The sequence below is a fragment of the Parasteatoda tepidariorum genome, chromosome 10 (assembly GCF_982258835.1).
Source record: "Parasteatoda tepidariorum strain Cologne lab strain chromosome 10, Ptep-v5.0, whole genome shotgun sequence".
Taxonomy (NCBI): Eukaryota; Metazoa; Arthropoda; class Arachnida; order Araneae; family Theridiidae; genus Parasteatoda; species Parasteatoda tepidariorum.
Genome location: NC_141764.1, coordinates 22,043,536 through 22,065,821, shown reverse-complemented (window position 1 = coordinate 22,065,821; position 22,286 = coordinate 22,043,536). Strand labels below are relative to the sequence as shown.

The 22,286-nt window shown below is 31.9% G+C and overlaps 1 protein-coding gene across 1 annotated transcript in view; it reads right to left on the bottom strand.

Annotated features, from left to right (window-relative positions):
* Window positions 1–22,286, bottom strand: part of LOC110283308 (uncharacterized) — a 408,935-nt gene that overhangs the window by 335,524 nt on the left and 51,125 nt on the right. The gene's annotated exons all lie outside the window — the stretch shown is intronic.

Here is a 22,286-nt window from a genome sequence, read left to right as displayed (position 1 = left end):
GATTACTTTCATCAACTTTATTACTTAAATATCGTCTAGGGAAAAAAATCAACAAGAGAAAAGAATGAGTGTATCAAAGACTGGCCTGCCTCGGATCGTCTATAAGATTTGATCAAAAAAAAACTTTTGAATAATTTTCCATGGTGTTATGTGCCACAAATATTTTCACGGCATATTACATACATTAATTGTACTTTAAGTACTTTTGAAGCAAACTTCTTATGGTGGAAAAAAAATCAACGTATTTGGAGCATTAATTCTTAAAATCCGCCAAACTTGAAAGATTAAAACAAAACATACGTATTAATAAAATAAAACAAGCAAACATGAGGAAGGGGAAAAAAAAGCAAGAAAAAATCGCGGTAGTCGAGAAAGGCGGCAAATCAGAAGAGGATACCTGCTCGTTTCTTTATTTCTCACGGCTACCGCTGTTTTTGTCTTGTTCTTTTACCTACCTTCATTTCCTTTACCATTTTTTCAAAGCAGCTTAAAGTTTTTTTTTTTTTTAATCTCTTACGTTTTTATCATTTTTAATGTTTTAACAATCTTTTTTCAAGATTTAATTCCATATACATGTTTGTGACTGCATACGTTTTGGTATTGACTTAATTATCACCGCTGAAATGAGGAAATTTACGTGCCCACTTTTCTTCTTTAATGGAACCATGTCTCAAACAACAGATGTTCTGAAAAAATTCTGAACAAACATTTGAAGCCAATAACGATTTCCCTAAATCGGAATTGTTTCGTACCAAAGAAAAAAATTATACTCATATAATATAATTCCATAATTTAGGGAATACATCAGCAGCGGAATTAGGTGAATTCAATTTTGAGATTGACAGCTAGGTGAGCAGTGCTTGTGTTATCATAAGACCTGAGAAATCCGGACTTTTAAAGCCCTAAATGTTTAGGAGGAATTCAAATTATGCAAAAAATATTTCTGTTTCTTTTTTTAAAGAATTACGTACCAGCATTAAGAAAATCTAAAACAATTATCAGCTTAAATTCTCGTAATCATAATTTACTATGCTACAAACTATTTAAAAGCATTTTATTCACGAACAAGATGTATTTCTGGCTTAGATTGAGATCAGTGCGACCCCTGACTATGTGCATTCCGCCCTAGGATTTATAAATCAGACCTGGTTGGTGTGTTCTAATTCAATTTAGGTGTGGTGATTATAACCTCCATACCACATTATATGATCAGATTCCAATTCAACTACTCAGTGAAATAATATGTAAAGAATATTTTTTAACAAAGAATCTGATCGCATTCTTGTTAAACAATTCAATGAAATACTTTATAGAGAAATTGTTTTTTAAATAATGAATCTAATCGTTTGTTTATGTTGTTTATGGAAACTGTGTGATTCAAGCAAGGGTAACTTCACATTGTTTCATTTTATTTATTTATTTATCTTGATCCGAATTTTGAGCAAATTTGCACTAAAAGTGTGTTAAATCCTTTCAATAGGAATGAGTCCTCATCAAACAGGTGAATATTATTTTCTTTGAGCTTCAATAAAATAGTTTTCAAGAAGGTCATATAAAATTTCTCGTTAAATCAGAGATATGCTGAGTTTTTTAAATAGACCAATCCAAGTAAAGAAAGATTGAATTTAATTGCTTGATTTGAATAAAGTTTTGAGCAACGTGAAAAGAGAATTGTATCTGAAAAAAGAATAATAATGATTAAAAAAAACAAAAACAGACAAGTGATCATTTCGGTACCTTTATGAAGCACTTTCTTTAGCGACGAAACACTGAATGAAAACAGAAAACACTGGGATGGGGAAGAAATTACAAGCAAGTTACAGCAATAAATAAAAAAATAAAATTGACCAATAGGGCGAGGGATCAGAATCAAACAAGATAATCAAAAAAGTTGGGAAACAAAAAGAATGAAACCTTTGGTTGAAATTCTTAATTGAGATGTTACATGATGCAAAATAAGAAAGATTTTAAAACAGACGGATAATTTCTTCCACTTTCAAAGCATGGGGTTCTCAAATCCCACTACACAACTATTTTCATATCAACTACTTTTTGTGTAAGTATCATGTTCTATCTTGGTCTTCTAACTTATTTCCCTATCCTATTTTTCTTCTTACGGCAATTTATTTGTAATTTTTTCTAAATTCCATTGTTTCATTTCTGCATATTCGGGAAAAACGGAATTTTCTATATCTTGCAACATCTGAGATTCTCAACCCTTTTTTCTTATCCACCGATTTGAAAATTATCAACTTCTTCTTCCAGCCCATTGGCGAATAAACAATCTCTTCTTTCTTTAGTTTTCTTTTTTTTAATCTTACCTGTTTGTAATTTTGTTAGCATTTCTGAGTTTCTCTTCACTTTGAGTTTCGACATTACAGAGTACTAATAGTACTTTATTTACGTCACAATGGAGTACTGGCAACGGCTTAGGAACCAATAGAATGACAGGACTCCTAAGAAAGTTCTGATTTAACAATGATAAGGGTACTTCATTATAGCACAAAACGATCGTACGTCTATATCTGTGACATTATTTGTCATGCTTCATTTTTAATCATTAGACTATCCGTTAATTGAAAATTTCTTCGCTAAATGATCGTATGTCTATATCTGTGACATTATTTGTAATGCTTTATTTTTAATCATTAGACTGTCCGTTAATTGAAAATTTCTTCGCTAAATGATCGTATGTCTATATCTGTGACATCATTTGTCATGCTTCATTTTTAATCATTAGACTATCCGTTAATTGAAAATTTCTTCGCTAAATGATCGTATGTCTATATCTGTGACATTATTTGTAATGCTTTATTTTTAATCATTAGACTGTCCGTTAATTGAAAATTTCTTCGCTAAATGATCGTATGTCTATATCTGTGACATTATTTGTAATGCTTTATTTTCAATCATTAGACTGTCCGTTAATTGAAAATTTCTTCGCTAAATGATCGTATGTCTATATCTGTGACATAATTTTTCTTGTTTTATTTTTAATCATTAGACTATCCGTTAATTGAAAATTTCTTCGCTAAATGATCGTATGTCTATATCTGTGACATTATTTGTAATGCTTTATTTTTAATCATTAGACTGTCCGTTAATTGAAAATTTCTTCGCTAAATGATCGTATGTCTATATCTGTGACATTATTTGTAATGCTTTATTTTCAATCATTAGACTGTCCGTTAATTGAAAATTTCTTCGCTAAATGATCGTATGTCTATATCTGTGACATAATTTTTCTTGTTTTATTTTTAATCATTAGACTATCCGTTAATTGAAAATTTCTTCGCTAAATGATCGTATGTCTATATCTGTGACATTATTTGTAATGCTTTATTTTTAATCATTAGACTGTCCGTTAATTGAAAATTTCTTCGCTAAATGATCGTATGTCTATATCTGTGACATTATTTGTAATGCTTTATTTTCAATCATTAGACTGTCCGTTAATTGAAAATTTCTTCGCTAAATGATCGTATGTCTATATCTGTGACATCATTTTTCTTGTTTTATTTTTAATCATTAGACTATCCGTTAATTGAAAATTTCTTCGCTAAATCCTAAGGATCCTTAAATCAGTGTTCGTAATAAACGAGATCCACTACTCTGTTCCCCCCCCCCCACACACACACATTATTTAATAAAGAGGGTTAAAAAAAAATTAACCCCACCCCCAAGAAAGGGCCCCCTCGCTAACAGTAGCCATCCCCTCAGAAAACCACACACGAAATGACAACTTTTGAGAGCGAGAAAAATCGCAAGATGAAAAGTGAGCCCCCCTTCTTTTCTTAACCCCCCTATCCCCCCACATGAAGATGAATGATCGGGGGGACCCTAGCAGACGTTCTCGTGTCATCTATTTCCATAAGTTCTCCGTCTTTTCGATGACGTTCCACAATATTCCGCGAAGACGTAACGAAGACGGATAACCAGAATTGCGGATTTTCCGACTCACCCCCCTTCCGCAAACCCCCCCCCCTCCATCTTTCAAGTGTTTCTCTAAACATGAACGATGACGAATCGCGCGGGGTCGGCGTCATGCAATGCTGTAATAATAATAAAATATGGCGGCTCCGTTTGGATTTGGGATTGGGATGAAGAAGGAAAAAAAAAAAAGGGAAGTTAGTTGGTGAAAGATACTGCGGGGGGGAGGTAATATATATATAAAAAGGTAAGTATTATTTAATGCGGCGGCTGTGACAGATGTGAATTGGATTTGGAGTCGCAGAATCGGTATTATCCTATGATGAATTTCGAAAATGAGGCCGAGAATATATATGTGTTTTTCGCTAAATGAAGTATCAGTTTGAAATTTAAACTTGCAAGTGCCGAATTAAGGAAAATAGCCGTTTTAAAATGTATTTCAGAAGCATTAAGCTGTTTAGAAAATTGAAAGTTTTTTTTGGGGGGAGATAAAGCAATGATTTCAATTTTTTACCCATCGCTGAAAAAAAAGTAGAGTGGAAGTTAAAACGTGAAAATTTCCATTATTCTACTTTTTTTGTGACTCTGGAAAAGTAATGGACAGGGACCATCTGCTCCGTTGTGGTTCTACAGAGGAGTACAGATGCTGGTAGATAAGATCACTTTTTAGGCCACTTCTCTCCATTCTCAGCGCCGCGGACAGTGGATCAAATGGATTCTAGGAAAAAAAGGTACCGGAAAAAAAGGAACGGAAAAAAGGTACCTGGATAAAAAGGTCCCGGAAAAAAAAGGTACGAAAAAAAAGGTCCCGGAAAAAAAGGTACGGAAAAAAAGGTACCTCGAAAAAGAGGTCCCGGAAAAAAAGGTACCTCTGTAGGGAAAATTCTGTAGGGGAAAATATTTGAAATGAGAAAATTAGATTGAAGCGCTTTTTGCTGTTCCGTGCAAGTTGTTTTTTCTTTTTTTTTTTTTCGTGTGTCGCGCGTTTTCAAAGTCAATAAACATCCAACACATAAATCCTCCCAACTTCCCCGATTGGCTACTTTAAGCCTCACATTAGCAACTTCATCACAAAATATAATTTAAAATAGAAAGTAACGCATTTTTCACTTAAACAAATTACAAAAAAACGTAAAACATTATTGAAAAATTTAAATAGTATCTTCCCGCTATAAAAAATAATCAAAGAAGAATAAATAAATGAAATAAAATTTAAAAAAAAAAGCGTAATACAACCAGCCCATAAGTCCCCCCCCCCTTACCCTTCTCCTTACCTCAATGATCTAATCTGAATTATTACAGATAAAAAGAATATTCATTGAAACAGCTAGAGGCATTCATGCTGCCCAGAAAGCGAGAGAGCAAATATCCCTACAGATTTTCCCTATGGAGGTACCTTTCTTACCGGGACCTTTCTTTCCGTACCTTTTTTTTCGTCTACCGATCAGATTGTTCCGGGCCGCTCAAGGAAAATTAAATTATTTCCATTTTATTTACAGTGAAGTCTTTCTCTCGGCTTTTTACGACTTTCCATGGAAAATAGGCTAGCCGAGAGCTAAGAGACACCACCTAAAGCCGTACCAATGCCACGCATGTAATTGTCTCTCTTTTGAAGGCATGTTTAAATGTAACTGAGTTAAATTTATTTTATCAAAACAGATTTAAAATATAAACAATCAATATCCCCCTTCTTTGCGAACCGTGGTAAAATTATCAAACGTTGACCAGTCTGTGACAATAAGAAGAATGGGGATCACTGCACTAGGCAATGACTTCGATCTTCTTGTTTTTTAGTTCTTCTGTTGAAATCTGTGTTTAGATCTTTTTAATTCATTGTAACTCTTTGCCTAGTCATTGGAAATAATATATAAATAAAAACATTGGAAAATTTATTTCAATTTTTAGGGTATTACTTCTCATTTACAATAAAACTTTCGACAGATAAATAATAAGAAACATGTCACTTAACTGCATTGCTCGTAAATAGTTCGAAGGTTCTTCCGTTAGATGGTAAAGCACCTCTTACCGAAAAACATGAACTGTAACGAGTTTATAACGGTTCATAACATATAGGTTTAGTTTTGTTAAATATAGTTGTGCAAAACTCTCAAGGTAGCTGGACTACCTGCGGGTTAAGGGTAGGGGATATGTAAGGTTCTTAGTTTTAATTTAGAATATTTTTTTTGGATGTGTGTATTATGCACTAAAACATAATGTGAAAGCAAAAAAAATCTGAAATTTTTTTTTTGGAAGATATGGGATGAAATCAGGTCGAAAAGGACCAAACTTAGACTTCTTGTCAAAATTACTTAGCTTTGTTGTTCGTTTTTTTTAATTTTATTTATTTATTTTATTTATTTATTTTATTTAATTATCTAGTTATATATTTTTTCAGCAGATGGTTTATCCCTTTGACACAGATTGAGCACAGGTGTCCATTTTGTATATTTTTTCTGACCCTCTAAATACAAGCAAAAATATATTTTAGTATGTTTTAATTATAAAAAAAATAGTCTTATAGTTATTAAAAAATCTGATTGATTATCGGATTTTTTATTTGAATTAAAATATAATAAAATTCATAAAAGTAGCCTGAAGAAAAAATTTTCTTCATTCATATTCAATGATTGATTTAGCAAATAAAAAATATTTTAATGATTCATAACTGTTTCTGTTAAATCTAAATACTAACTGCATATTTGAAAAATTATTGTTTGTAAGATTTTGTCTTTAGCGCCAAAAAAAAAAAAAAAAAAAAAAAACACCGTTGTTTTGTGCTGTATTTCATAACCATATATATTAAACTGCTAAATATAATATTTTCCACTTATTTTTACCTACATTAATACAAAATAATGATAAAAGATTAAAAAATATATTTAATAAAAACTCTGCTTCAAAAGGGTATGCTAGTTACACTCTACGTATAATAAAGAAAATACAGAAAAGGGTTGAATTTTTAAGTGCAATTTTACATGCTTTTCGCATTAATAATATAAGTTTTTTTTTTTTTTAACTCATCCAACTATGCGCATAACTCAGACATGATCGGCAGACTATGGTAATAAAACAAACATTTCGCAGTAATTAATCATTTTTTAATGTAGTCTACAAAATCGTCTGCCAAAGGTAAAAATTGTTCTAAAAAGTAAAGTGGAACTTTTAGATATATATTTGATCAATTGACACTTGTTATCTGACATTCTTAAAGAAAATAAATCTGTCAAAGTCAAATTCTCTTGTCACTGAGCATATCATTTAGATGTGACATTGCATTAATATGTCTCATATTTCATTCCCATACCTGATTGCAACCTGTTAAAGACAGATATTTAATTTAAATAATGAATGGTTTGAAGTTAAGAGGTTTTCCTCCTTTACTTTTTTCGTTCTGCGTCAGCTTTTGACTCACTTTATCCTGTCATGATGTTGAATTACAGTTCATTATAACAGATGTTATAGAGATTGAAAATATTTAATGATAAGGTGCCTATGTAGCTTTTATTCTGTCAATATGTTTGCCGTAATAAAAATGTTCAATTAAATGGCTTGAGAAATTGCAAATGGTATTTTTTTATTTTATTTCAAATCTGTGATAAGAATGGAATTCAAATGATAAGAATAGGCACTATATAATACACATTTTGTTACCACAAAGATTAGCATGCACACAGCAACAGCTAGCTTCGAGAACACTATTTTCAGATATTTCAATTTCACATTCCTGATCTAGAAATATGAGGGCCGTAGGCATAAAACTGTTAAAAAACCCTGGTCGTTACTGTAAACTAAATTTACATGTAGTTTAATTATGAAATGTTTTTTAATTATTCATAACACGAATAAATTATGATGTATTAATAAATTTAGGATTATATTCATTTCAATTTTTGTTAACTCAATAGATAATTCTTAATAATAGATAATTCTTAATAGATAATTCTTAATAATAGATAATTCTTAATAGATAATTCTTAATAATAGATAATTCTAATAGATAATTCTTATAATAGATAATTCTTAATGATAGATAATTCTAACAGATAATTCTTAATAATAGATAATTCTAACAGATAATTCTTAATAATAGATAATTCTTAATAATAGATAATTCTAATAGATAATTCTAATAGATAATTCTTAATAATAGGTAATTAATAGAAAATTCAGAAGATAATAAATAATTCTTAAGGAAATAGATAATTCTTAAGATAGATAATTCTAATAAATAATATATAATTCTAATAGATAATTCCTAAGGAAAAGCATAAAAAAATAATCTTTTGTGACATTTAAACTGATCCCAAAAATGTGGGGACCTTAGCCCTCGGCCTTACAGGTCTTATAATAAATGAGGCGCTGTTCCTAGGAACATCTTATAAATCAAAATTTTTAAAGTGTTTTGAAAAAAAAACGTTACAATGGCTTTTATAGAAGCTCAAGGGATAGAGCATTCGCTTTCTAATGACGTGAACCGGATTCGAATTCCATCTATACAAATTCCGCACCTGGCTCACACCGACCACAGTTCTGACGTAAAATATCCTCAGTGGTGGACTGATTATAGGCTACAGTGCCCTTGTCAGGCTAAACATGCATGGTTTTTGCGATTTTCCTCTCCACGTAATGCAAATGTGGGTTAGTTCCATCAGAAAGTCCTTCACGAAAGGCAAAATTTTCCTAATGCTTGATCCAGGAGTTCTCTTGTCTTCTGGATTGGGTTCAAAATTACAAAACCGCGGAGTTAAACAATAGTTGCCGTAAGCCCTAAATTGTTTTAAGGTTGTTTAACGACGGTTATAAAATAAAATGTAAAATAAAATAGCTTTTAGAAATTATATTATTTATTTTCATGTGAAATTCATAAAGAATAATTAACTATAAAAGTTAAATGCTTAGTGGCAGCAGTTTTAAAAATATTTATTAACAGTTGGTAAAAAATAGTGCAAGTTTACTATGGAATGTAATTTCTTTAATGACTCAGGCTCAAGTCCCACTTGAGGAGCAATTAATGAAGGTTATCTCAGGAGAGGAAGGAAAATAAAAAATCTATTTAGGTCTTGAAATTAAAATAGCCGCACTTAGATTTGAAACGAAACTATCTCTTATCCCATATAGCAGCAAATAATCATTATCGGTTCTAAAAGAAAGGGCTAACTACTTAGTGCTTATTAGTTAAAAACAGATAGCCATTTGGGTTTGAAATGAAATAATCTTACGAATTAGTCTCTTGCCCATTCGGCTGCTATGTCTAGATGATGGTTATGTCAAGAAAAAGAAAATTACATTTTGTAAAGTTTTTTTTTTTTTTTTTTTTTTTTTTTGAAAAATAAATAAATAAATAAAAAAGCAATGCTTGTTGTTTTTGAAACGAAACTCTCTTAATGACTGAGACCTAAAACAGCAATGATAGCAAATGATAGCTAAATCTGAAAAATACAAACAATAAATAAATAAATAAATTTACTATTTTGTTCTTATAATTGGTCAAATATAGAGCAAGTTAGATTTAAAATCAAATTATTTTTATGACTTTAACACCATTCAAATACTCCACTTTTATGACAATAATTCCTTATATTATAATATAAGGAATTGTTGAACTAATTTATAACTCATTATAAAGCGGTTCAACATGTCAGAATTATTGATAAAAGTGCTGACCTTGTATGTCTTGATGTTATCAGATAATAACGATTCTTGACTCGTAAGATTTTACAATTAAAAATGCTTGTAAAAATGACTACATTAATGCAATGTTTATCTCGATATACAAACATATTTAATACCCAGCCAATAATCACTTGTGATTCGACTCGAATAATTAACAACAACAAAAAAACTGCAAGCGATCAGGTCATAAAAGAATTTCTTTTTTTTTTTTTAATATCTTTATGGAATATGATAAGGAAACTAGTAAACATAAAATCAGACTAATTGCTGCCAAAGAAACTTCAGTTTCATTTACCTCAACGAAAAAAAAAAGGTTTCATTCGCCGTTGCTTAAACTTAAATGTAACAATACCTGATTGACAGCAACCACCTTGGAGACGGAAAAGTCGAAGCTGATTTAGTTTCCATAGAAGAAAAAAAACTGTTGCAGATTGACCTGACAACGGATTGACAAGCGGTAAAGGGGAACTGTCAAAAAAGCTACCGCTGGCAACTTTATCTGCTACCTGATTGTCATATTCATTACAATCAGTGTTTATTACACACCTATATGTCCTAAATTCGAATGACACTCAAAGGAAATAAAAGTGAATATCGTTTTACCATTTTGTTGTAAACATTGTCAAATAGCCTTCACAATAAATAAAAAAAAATGATAATGCTTATGTTAATATCTTCTGATATGTCTGTTTAGCATTTTGACTCGGCATTTTCAAACTTATTTTCAAACTTATTTTCAAACTTATTTTTAAAACTACGGAAAACTTTCGAAATATTTCAGCACTCTCTATCCGTAATATTCAGTGCTAAAAATATTTCAGATATTTAAAAATATCTTCTGATATGTCTGTTTTATCATTTTGACTCAGCATTTTCAAACTTATCTTTAAAACTACGAAAAATTTTAGAAATATTTCAGCACGCTCTATCCGTAATATTCAGTGCTAAAAATATTTCAGATATTTAAAAATATCTTCTGCTATGTCTGTTTTAGCATTTTGACTCGGCATTTTCAAACTTATGTTCAAAACCACGGAAAATTTTAGAAATATTTCAGTACGTTCAATCGGGTCGCATTCATTTCATCGACAATCACTTCATCGACACACCATTTCATCGACACCACTTCATCGACAGGCCGTTTCATCGACTAGGTCATTTCGTCGACAGGCCGTTTCATCGACAGGGTTGTTTCGTCGACAGGCCATTTCGTCGACAGGGTCATTTCGTCGACAAGTCATTTCGTCGACAGGGTCATTTCGTCGACAAGTCATTTCGTCGACAGGGTCATTTCGTCGACAAGTCATTTCGTCGACAAGTCATTTCGTCGACAGGGTCATTTCGTCGACAAGTCGTTTCGTCGACAGGGTCATTTCGTCGACAAGTCGTTTCGTCGACAGGGTCATTTCGTCGACAAGTCGTTTCGTCGACAGGGTCGTTTCGTCGACAGGGTCGTTTCGTCGACAGGGTCATTTCGTCGATAAGTCATTTCGTCGATAAGTCATTTCGTCGACAGGGTCATTTCGTCGACAGGGTCATTTCATCGACAGGGTCATTTCATCGACAGGGTCATTTCGTCGACAGGGTCATTTCGTCGACAAGTCATTTCATCGACATGGTCGTATCTTCACCTAGGTTATTACATCGACTGGGTCATTTTGTCGACAGGGTCATTTCATCGACATGATCGTTTCATCGACAGGGTCATTTCATCGACAAATCATTTCGTCGACAGGGTCATTTCGTCGACAAGTCATTTCGTCGACAGGGTAGTTTTGTCGACAGGGTAGTTTTGTCGACAGGGTCAGTTCATCGACGTGATCGATTCATCGACAGGGTCATTTTATCGACAAATCATTTCGTCGACAAGGTTATTTTGGCGACAGGGTCATTTCGTCGACAGGGTAGTTTTGTCGACAGGGTCATTTCGTCGACAGGGTCATTTCGTCGACAGGCCGTTTCGTCGACAAGTCATTTCGTGGACATGATCGTTTCCTCGACAGGGTCAATTCATCGACAAATCATTTTGTCGACAAGTCATTTCGTCGACAGGGTCATTTCATCGACGTGATCGATTCATCGACAGGGTCATTTTATCGACAAATCATTTCGTCGACAGGGTTGTTTCGTCGACAGACCATTTCGTTGACAGGGTCATTTCGTCGACAAGTCATTTCGTCGACAGGGTCATTTCGTCGACAAGTCATTTCGTCGACAGGGTCATTTCGTCGACAAGTCATTTCGTCGACAGGGTAGTTTTGTCGACAGGGTCATTTCGTCGACAGGGTCATTTTGTCGACAGTGTCATTTCGTCGACAGGCCGTTTCGTCAACAGGTCATTTCGTCGACAAGTCATTTCGTCGACATGATCGTTTCCTCGACAGGGTCAATTCATCGACAAATCATTTCGTCGACAGGGTTATTTTGTCGACAGGGTCATTTCTTTGACAAGTCATTTCGTCGACAGGGTAGTTTTGTCGACAGGATCATTTCGTCGACAGGGTCATTTTGTCGACAGATTCATTTTGTCGACAGGGTCATTTTGTCGGAAGGGTCATTTTGTCAACAGGGGTCATTTCGTCGAGGATATTAAGAGAAGATTATTTTGTAGGCAAAGTCATGCGTAATTTTGAAACTAGTCTTATCATTCTTTTACAATAGACGTTATGCCCCTTGCACTTTTTTGTAATTTGATATATTTCTGATGAAATTTTTTAAGACTAGCCTGATGCAAAATCTTAATAGTATGTTGAAGTTGCCGGAGAAAAGCATTTCATTTGAAAATTGCCTACTCCTCTATTCATATCACGTTGCAAAAACGAAACATTAATTGTATTTTACACATTTAAGTTGTATATTACACAATTTTTTTCTAATCATATTTAACACATTTGTTTCTAAGATTAGTTTTTAATGTACATTATTGTAGATTATCATCGCAAAAGCAATTGCAACAACTATTGTGAATGATTCTTGATGTAGGGAGTGAAGGACGGGTGAAATTAGGAATGAAAAAAAAGACGGTATAAAATGAATCTGTGAGATAATGAAACCATGTGGTCGATAGATAATTTCAATGACAAGGTTTTTTCGTCAACAGGCCATTTCAGCTGCAAAAATTTTCTGTCGATGAAAAAGAAAATTATACTTATATAACGCTCCCCCACAATGAGTGAAACGCATTAATACAGTTTAAAATCTTGTCCAAAAAAAAAGAGAAGGAAAAGAAACTAACTTTTGCAATGATAACAATGGTGATGTTTACAAAGAATTTAATCCGAAAAACAAAAACCTTTTAGATAGTTAGCTAGTAAGATTACTTCTTGTTTTATCAAAAATTTATATATTCCCTGTGTTTAGATATTTATTGTTTTCAAGCTCAGTTGATTTTTTTTCATATGCAAGTAATCGTTAATTTTATTACTATTGACATATTAATAAAATTTTCTTACATGAAATTTCAATATTTATATATTTTCTCCTTAAAAGAAAGATCGATATAGGAAAAAAACAAACTAAGCTGTATGAGTGGCTATTACGAAGGTTGGCGAGCGAAGTGAGCAACGGGCTGAACTTCCTAGTATTATAAAAATCTTGGGAAAAAAAATGTATGAGGGGGGAACTTGTAAAACATATTGGGAAATAATGTTGATAAAAATTTTTGTTCTAATCCTCTTTCTCATGTCTTTGTCAGCTATACTGCTGAAGAGGGAAGTTTCTGACAATTCTTGTGAAATTTAAATGAAATATTATTTGAAACAAAAATCTTGTTCTCGCATTTCCAGTTTATTTTATTTCCTATTTAATTAATTATTTATAACGTTTTGGCTTTTAATAGTTTAATATGTATTTTATCCTATATGTTCCCTAAACATTTATAAGTTTTCTTACCTTATAAAATAAACTTCGTTAATGTAAAAAAAAAAAAAAAAAAAACTCACAATGACTCCACATCCTCGGTATGCGATGCAATCGAAATGATATAAAAAATGGTTCTAAATCAAAGGAGGGGAGGAAATCTGTCTAATTGGTTTTTATGATCTAAAACATTTAGGAAAAAAACGCAATTTACTACGATATAACATGACTTTTGAGTTTATAATTGAGGAGAGTTATCGACATGCATCTCATTAATGTTTTATTAAAATAAGTTCAGCAAACTTGTTTTTTTACTCAAATATTAAAATGTTTTTCTTTTCGATTTGCAAGAAAATAAAAATTTATTTAAATTAATAAAATTTGCAGTGAGAGTATATATTTCAAAGGCGAGCAATAAGTCCTTTAAAAAGTGTAAATGGAAATGTTTTTAAATATCATGTTTGATATGTGTCCTGATAAAGAAATGTGAATTTTTGTTACCAAAACGAAAAAAGTGGAATTTTGAATGTTGGTAAAATATTTTGTGAACTTTTGCCCTTGTGGTTTTTGCTATGCGTGAAAATTTTTATAAATTGTTTTTCTCATTTGTAGTTTATTGAACAAACTTGATATTTTAAATACATATGCATTTTTTATTTTCATTTTTTCTGCATTTTAGTTTTGAGTCTCCTGGCTTGTTCAGGCAGAAAATAATCAAAATTTTGATTGGCGATAAGTCGTGCTAATAGTGGTCAGTTAGCATTTGAAAATTGTGTTTTCATCCTGTGTAGAAAATCAGTTGAAAATTTCAACAATTATACTAGTAAAAAATTGGTCAAATTTTAATTGCAAGATTTTTTTTTCTTTTTTGTAGAGTAGGAGTTATTTATTCTTACGTTTAAATTCCAAGCTTGACTTTTTGTTAATTTTCTTTTAAGCAAAATGTGTCTAATTTAAATCCTGCAAATAAAAAATGAATTAATTCATCATTTACTTACTACTATTATTATTCTTATTAAATTATACTATTATTATTTAATTATAATAATAGTATAATTCAAAAATAGTATAATTTGATAGTATTAGATTAGAATTGAATAATTAATACTATTATTAAATTCACTATTCATACAAAAAACATATTTTGTGAAGACCAAACACTAACAGGCTTGCAACGTTACGCCCGTGTTTCTAAACAATTTTGGTAAGGTGAGTAGCATTTTAAATATTGTGGGAATCTACAACCGCCTCGGTAAATACCTAAACATCAAGCTTGTGTTCCTATTGTTTTTCGAAATCTCTAATAGTAGTAACGAAACTAAGACTCAATTCAAACGTTCGAATACGTATATTCCTGTCCTAATGTTAAGGATGCTGAACAAAAAGTTTAAAATTGCAATTAAAGTGAACATTAAGAAATTACTTTTCCATCATAAAAAACCTAGAATTTTTTTTCTACTTAAGCAGATATAATAATTAGGTCTATGATTATTTTCATTTCTGTGAGAATTCGACTGATGTCTATGTTTTTGTTAAAATTTATGTAAAAATGTTGAAAATTTTTACAGCAATAAATTTAGCTTTCCTCTCCTTGAAATAGTGTCTAAATTTTCATTGTAATATATTTTTATTGCTTTCAATTCTAAAAATATATTTTATTAATTTGATTTGATATTGAAAACAATTTGATTGTTAACGTCACACTATATTAACTGTAACCACGGTCCGGATATCATGCTTGGTAATGTTCTGAAGACAATCCTTACCTATCCTAAAAATAAGTGTCGAGCTATTAAGATTTAGATATAGAAAAGTAGATTTCGATACATCAACCGTTTAAACGCTTCTCAACTACCTATTAATTAATTTAAAAAGCGAACTTCTTTTAGTGCAATTGGAACAATAAACCGCCATAAAGAATTTTACTTTAGTATAAAATTAAATAAGTGCATTTTTCTAATTAATAATAGAAATATTTAGATTAAATCTCTAAAATAGTTTCAGAATTACGCATGACACTAGCAACGAAATGACCCTGTCGACGAAACGACCCTGTCAATGAAAAGACCCTGTCGACGAAACGACTTGTCGACGAAATGACCCTGTCCACGAAATGACCCTGTCGACGAAATGACTTGTCGACAAAATGACCCTGTCGACGAAATGACCTTGTCGACGAAACGACCCTGTCAATGAAAAGACCCTGTCGACGAAATGACTTATCGACGAAATGACTTGTCGACGAAATGACCCTGTCAACGAAATGACCCTGTCGACGAAATGACCTTGTCGACGAAACGACCCTGTCAATGAAAAGACCCTGTCGACGAAATGACTTGTCGACGAAATCACTTGTCGACGAAATGACCCTGTCGATGAAATGACCTTGTCGACGAAATGATCCTGTCAGTGAAAAGACCCTGTCAACGAAACGACTTGTCGACGAAATGACTTGTCGACGAAATGACCCTGTCGACGAAATGACCCTGTCGACGAAATGACTTGTCGACGAAATGACTTGTCGACGAAATGACTTGTCGACGAAATGACTTGTCGACGAAATGACCCTGTCGACGAAATGACCCTGTCGACGAAATGACTTGTCGACGAAATGACCCTGTCGACGAAATGACTTGTCGACGAAATGACCCTGTCGACGAAATGGCCTGTCGACGAAACAACCCTGTCGAGGAAACGGCCTGTCGACGAAATGACCTAGTCGATGAAATGGCCTGTCGATGAAGTGGTGTCGATGAAATGGTCTGTCGATGAAGTGATTGTCGATGAAATGAACCAGACCCCGTTCAATCAGTAATATTTAGTTCTAAAAATATTTCTGCATTTTCAACCAATTATATAGCTCAAAATAATTTTATTTTCTATTTGTTAGGTTTTTATATTAGCCTATGAATGATGATGTTTAAAATCTCTTAAACTTAGAGCAACTAGCTTCAAGGATCAGACATTCGTTTACCGAGTAGTCAAACTAAGGAAATGTGACTAGACTTAAAGTCCAACACTCAAATCTAAATAGTATTTGGTAAATCTTACAGTACCTGGCCAAATTATTAGACGCACTAAGAGATTCTATGCAAAATCTTAATTATCAGGTGATTACTATACAGCTTTATTGTTCTTAAGCGACTGAAATCGGTTTGCATATGCTTACGTTCGTGTATCAATTGGTTAACATTATAATGAAATACGATCAAAATAAATACAAATAGGAAGTATATAAAAACCCATTACACGTATATTTAAATATAAAAGAATTGCATATAAATTCGAACAAAGCATCTAATTATTAAAAAACTGCAGTGTGTCTAATAAATTGATCTAATTATTACAATATAATACCCCCGGTGTAATAAATGCTCTACATTTATATAATATATCGTCTAATTTACCCAACCCTAAAATATGTACTGATAATTAATATTTTACTTAGAATCTTATAGTGCGTCCAATAATTTGACCAGGGACTGTGTGAGATATTTTTAATAGTTTAAGAATATTTATTGAAAATAACCATTTTTAAATGTTTTTTTTTTTTACCGTTCGTAAAAACTTTTCAGCTTGTAATTAAAATTGACCGTCAGAGGGTTGTAGACGAAAAGTATTGTTAATACTTTCAAGCTCAAATAACGTTAACCGAAAGGCTATGCAAAATCTCTTTAATGAGCTATTGAATGATACTTTAACATTAAAAGTTTATCAAGAACAAGGCCAAAAATCAAAAATTTAGCCAAAGATTCACACGCTATTAAGGGCTCTTAATTAAATATATATCTTAATGAAATAAGTTATCAAAAAATGCAAAATAATATGTTTCATAATTTCAATTTCTTCAAACTATAATGATAGAACTAGATAATTAAATGAATTATATGAAAGCGATCTTATTCCTAAACAAAAATATAAGTCCAAAAATTTTATCGAATCTTTCAAATTTTATGATATCAATTTTAGAAATCTAAGTCATAAAATATTCATAAATGTATATAGCTCAACTTTTTAGGTTCACAAATTTTATTTATTAAAAATAAAAGAACTGATATATTAAGTGCTCACTATAAAAAGGATTAATCTTATATATTCTGAATAGTAATTTAAAGATTCTAAAAAACGGATTAATTTTTACCATATTGGAATAATAAATTGTCAAATATATTAATTGATGATACACCCAATTATCATTTTTACTATAATATTAAAAATATTTTTAAATCTAAATTTTTTTACGGATGTTTGAAGACTTTTAAAGCTCACTAATCCATCATTTTCTCTAACCCTTTGTAATTAGTAATATTTCACAAACACATACTTAATATTTCATTAATTATTCTTAAATTAATTCTAATCTTTTAGCAAAATTTAAAATTTTATTTTTAATTAACAGCAAAAAAGTTATTTCGAAAATATTCCTTAATAAAAACAGAATGTCATAAATAGTTTTAATTGAATTATAAGGCCATTTCGAAGCTAAAAAGCACAAAAAAAAAATTTATTTTTACTCGAAAAATCGCAATTACTATTTTATCTTTAAATTTAGCGGTGCTTTCTACTTTGAAGAAGCAATATGTTTTCTAGACATACAGCGCCATCTATTGACGAAATATTTCTCTCCCCAGGATTAACGTGCAGTTATTTATCTGCTTATGATATACGGTTGGATGTCACATATTTCCCTCGCAGTTCGTATATGACAGTTTTATCATCGACTTGATCTTAGGAAAGTCGAATAATAAATAACTTTTACAAGACTTCATCTATCTTAAGTTCATTAAGAAACTGTATCAGTTTACTATATTAGCAATTATCGAATACGAATTCTATAATGCGAATAAATCTTAATGATAAATAATCGTCTGAAAAAAATATATACTTCAACTTCTTTATTGCAGACTATCTGATTTTAATTTAAAGAAGAAAAAAGTTCTTTTAATCAGCTACTTTCTCTAGACAGTTTTCTTTGATAGTACTGATTTTATTCTTTTACGAAAGGAGTTATTGTAGCTTTATAATAAATAAATTATTCGCGTAATTGTAAAATGTGCTGCAATTATGCACATGTAACATTTCAGATTTTTACAAAAATAATAATGAGAGGAATCGAGAATCGTTTGCAAGTGTAGATTATAGATGTTTTATAAATTTCATGAACAATATATTAGAGTCCTTAATTTTTTTATTTTAACATAAACATGAATGAAAAAAGGATTTTAGTATGTATATTATGTACGCTAAAAAGTTGCAAAAGTGTTTTGTATAACCAATTAAACTTTAAATTTAAGATAAATTACAAATGTGTTAAAATTGCAATAATTACCCGAATTTTTATTTTGTTTCTATTTACTAATTTTTTCTTTATCTTTTCTTCTTTATTTAGATTTATTTCGTTTTACATTAGAATTTCGTTTTTTACTGACTATTAAATTTTGGAAATTCAACTATGTATGAAATAAATTTTTTTTGAAAAATCATTTTATTAATATCTTTGATTTTATAATGCACATACTATTGTTTTATATTTTCCATATTATATCTTAAGCAAATGTGGATAAATTCTAACTAGTTCAAGTTGCAAAAACAAAACAATCAGCTACACTTGCATATTATTACCAAGTTTGTTTTTAGCGAAGCGCCATTTTTATTTTGTTACTCATTTACAATTGCTATTTTTGCTGTTCTAACAATGCACATTTTCTTTTTAATTAACTTAAATTAGGAGTACTTTTACTTAAATAATCCTCGATAGTACTTGTATAACGCTCGGTTTTACTTCTATAATTAGCGTTTGAAAATTATATCCGCAAAGACGTATCTTGATATTTTATTCCGAGATAATTTGAATTTTAGCTTATGAGTATTCTTTAAATCCACTACATTATCCAAATGCAACAAAAGCGATTTAATAAAACATCTTCTTACATCGGTCAAGAACTGAACACCTTATCTCGATGTCTTATTTCAGCATAATTTGAATCTCAGATGAGTATTTTTTAAATCCACTACATTATCCAAATGCTGCAAAAGCCACTCAATAAAACACCTTTTTTATCGATTAAAAACTAAACACCTGATCTTGATGTTATATTCCGAGACTTATGAGCAGAATCTCAGCTGATGAGCATTTTTTAAATCCACTACATTATCCAAATGCTACAAAAGCGACTTAATAACTCATCTTTTTAAATACATCTTGGAATTCAAACAATAGCATGCATAATTTCTAATATTTTAATTTAATATGACGTACAATAATTAGAACATATGTTTAATTATCGTACAAAACACGTAGTTATAAAAACGAAGAACGTATAAAAATAAATCTTCCCTCCTTGTAGATACAAATATTTATAGACAAGCAAAAACAAATATCTTTCTTTAAAAGAGAAAAATAGATGGCAAAATGAAATATAGCAATACATTTTTAAACCTAACAAAGCCATATTTCTCTAAGAATCTTTGAAAAAGCCCATATTTTCAGATTACTTGATATCAGTTGAAATATCGTATTTTGGCTGTTCCAAACACGTTGCAACCTTTCCTCGCCAACATAAATCGCCAGAAATAACTGGCAGTCAATCGACGGAGCAGCAAAAAGGACTGACCGTTACTATACCGTCAATGGGCTGCGACGCCCGTAACAAATACCGTAAATGCAACGGCTTGGTCCCCCTGGAAATTAGCCGATATCAGTGCGAACCACGTTTTCCGTAGTTGGCCCCAGCGCGCTCTTATATCTTTCCACCCTCCCGCAGATTTCGTTCTCCGCCCCCGCATCCCGGGTCATAAAGTTTTTGGCTTTGAGCGTGGGTGGGGATGGTCAATTGAGTGTCCCACTGCTGTGGTATCGGCAGGCGCGGACTTCAAAACGACAGATAAAGGGGGACGTTCCATTTTTATTCGGTCGTAAATAGTTGGCATAGGCGACATAAAATTTGGCGATAAATGTGCGAGTTCAACACCCTACTGGAAATGAGATACTTCAAGCTAAAACATGTTGGGGTGTGGTTGTAACGTTTAATCGTTGCTTAGCTTTATAGGTGATTCTATGACAGAGGGTCTCAATATTTTTCTCAAATCTTTAATAGAGTTTTTTTTTTTTTATCTGTCATGGGGAGAATTGAAATTTATAGGTATGGGGTGTATGTATTTATATATGTATGAAAGGCTCAAGGCAATGTAAATGATAAGCCACATTTCTAAATTGTTCTGGAGAGTATTTTTTTAATAAAGAGAAAAGCAGATATCTCATGTAGGCTATTAGATATTAAGCTGTTATCTAATGGATAGTCCAAAGATCTAAATATCTGAGGTAAATATGGGCATGCCTAGGCATTTTAATTCGTTTAATTTTTGCTTATTAATTGATGTATTCTGCTTTAGGGTAAAATAGGAAAAAAATTATAACTGAGTTTAAAAAAAGACTTCAGATGAAACTTGACTACACAATACTATAGTTCAACATTCACATACTCATACCATAGTTCAACATTCACATACTCATACTGTGGTTCAACATTCACATACTCATACTATACATACACACATACTGTAGTTCAATTTAAACGGAAACATGTTGTTGTTGTATCTAATACCACTTGCCACACGGGCAAGCCCGCTTTGTGAAACTGAGCAAATTTAAGGCAGAGTGTGCGTTTCTTGTTTTTCAGTGGCGCCATCCTGTGGCCAAGAATTCGTCTTCAGCCACACACGCGTCACAGCCCGTTTTATGGGGTGGACCCAGTCACACATCCATTCATTCATCCACAGATCGTAATTTTGACCTGAATAAGAGAACGATCGATCTCCAATCCAGTACCCCCAGAGGTATTGATTTGTTATGGGAGCAGGGAGGGCTTTGCGACTCGACAGATGTAACGTGCATCAGTCACCAGTTACTACACGGGGAATCTTCGACCGGCGGGGTTCGAACCCACGAACTCTCGGACATAGGCCTAGTGCCCTACCGACTAGGCTATCCCGGCCTAAATGGAAACATAATTTAATTAAGCATCGAATTAATTTCATATAAATGCATGCCTAGGTTACACCAAATTTGCATATGATTTAAGAAAAAAAATAAATATCATTAAATAAATAATTTTAAGAAATAATAGTAAGTTATGCATAAAGTTTATATTGAAGCGAAATATATAGAAAAATACCGTGTTTGAGTAATGCCTCAATTAGCCACCGGGATTTTTTTCTCTCACATTTTAGCACTTTTTGATCAGCTGACAGCATTGCCGTTTGTTTCGTTCACATCTGTTTTAACACATTTTCGTCTTTCACGTTTTCATCTGGCAGAATCTGCTGCACGTTCAAAGCATTTTTTTCTGAATTCAAAATTTTAATTTAAAATGGCAGACGCCTTGTAACTAATATAATTTACCCTTCAGTTATTTGTTCTATTCACAATTTTATTACAGGTAAAATAAAAATTGATGAATAAAGGCTGTAAAATAATTGGTGCAAGTTTAACCCCAGAATTACACTTTCAAAATGCCATCATCAAAGAATGATCTTAACCCAGATTGGATTAAAGCAATCATTCGCCTTTGTTGAAGCAGCTTCCGATATGCCGTTGCCACAACAAGATAAAATCAACATTTTAACGTTAAATGGGGGGGTGGGGAGTTACGAGAAGCTTTATTCTCAAAGATGTCATTCCTCCTTTCAAAGGTGCATCCTTGGATAAGATGGATGAGATTGTCCTTCTTGAATGGCATAGGATCAGAGGATGGAGAGCAAGAGAAAAAAAAAAATAAACAAAGGCGGGCCAAGCACTACAATGAAATGGATGCCTGTACAGAATC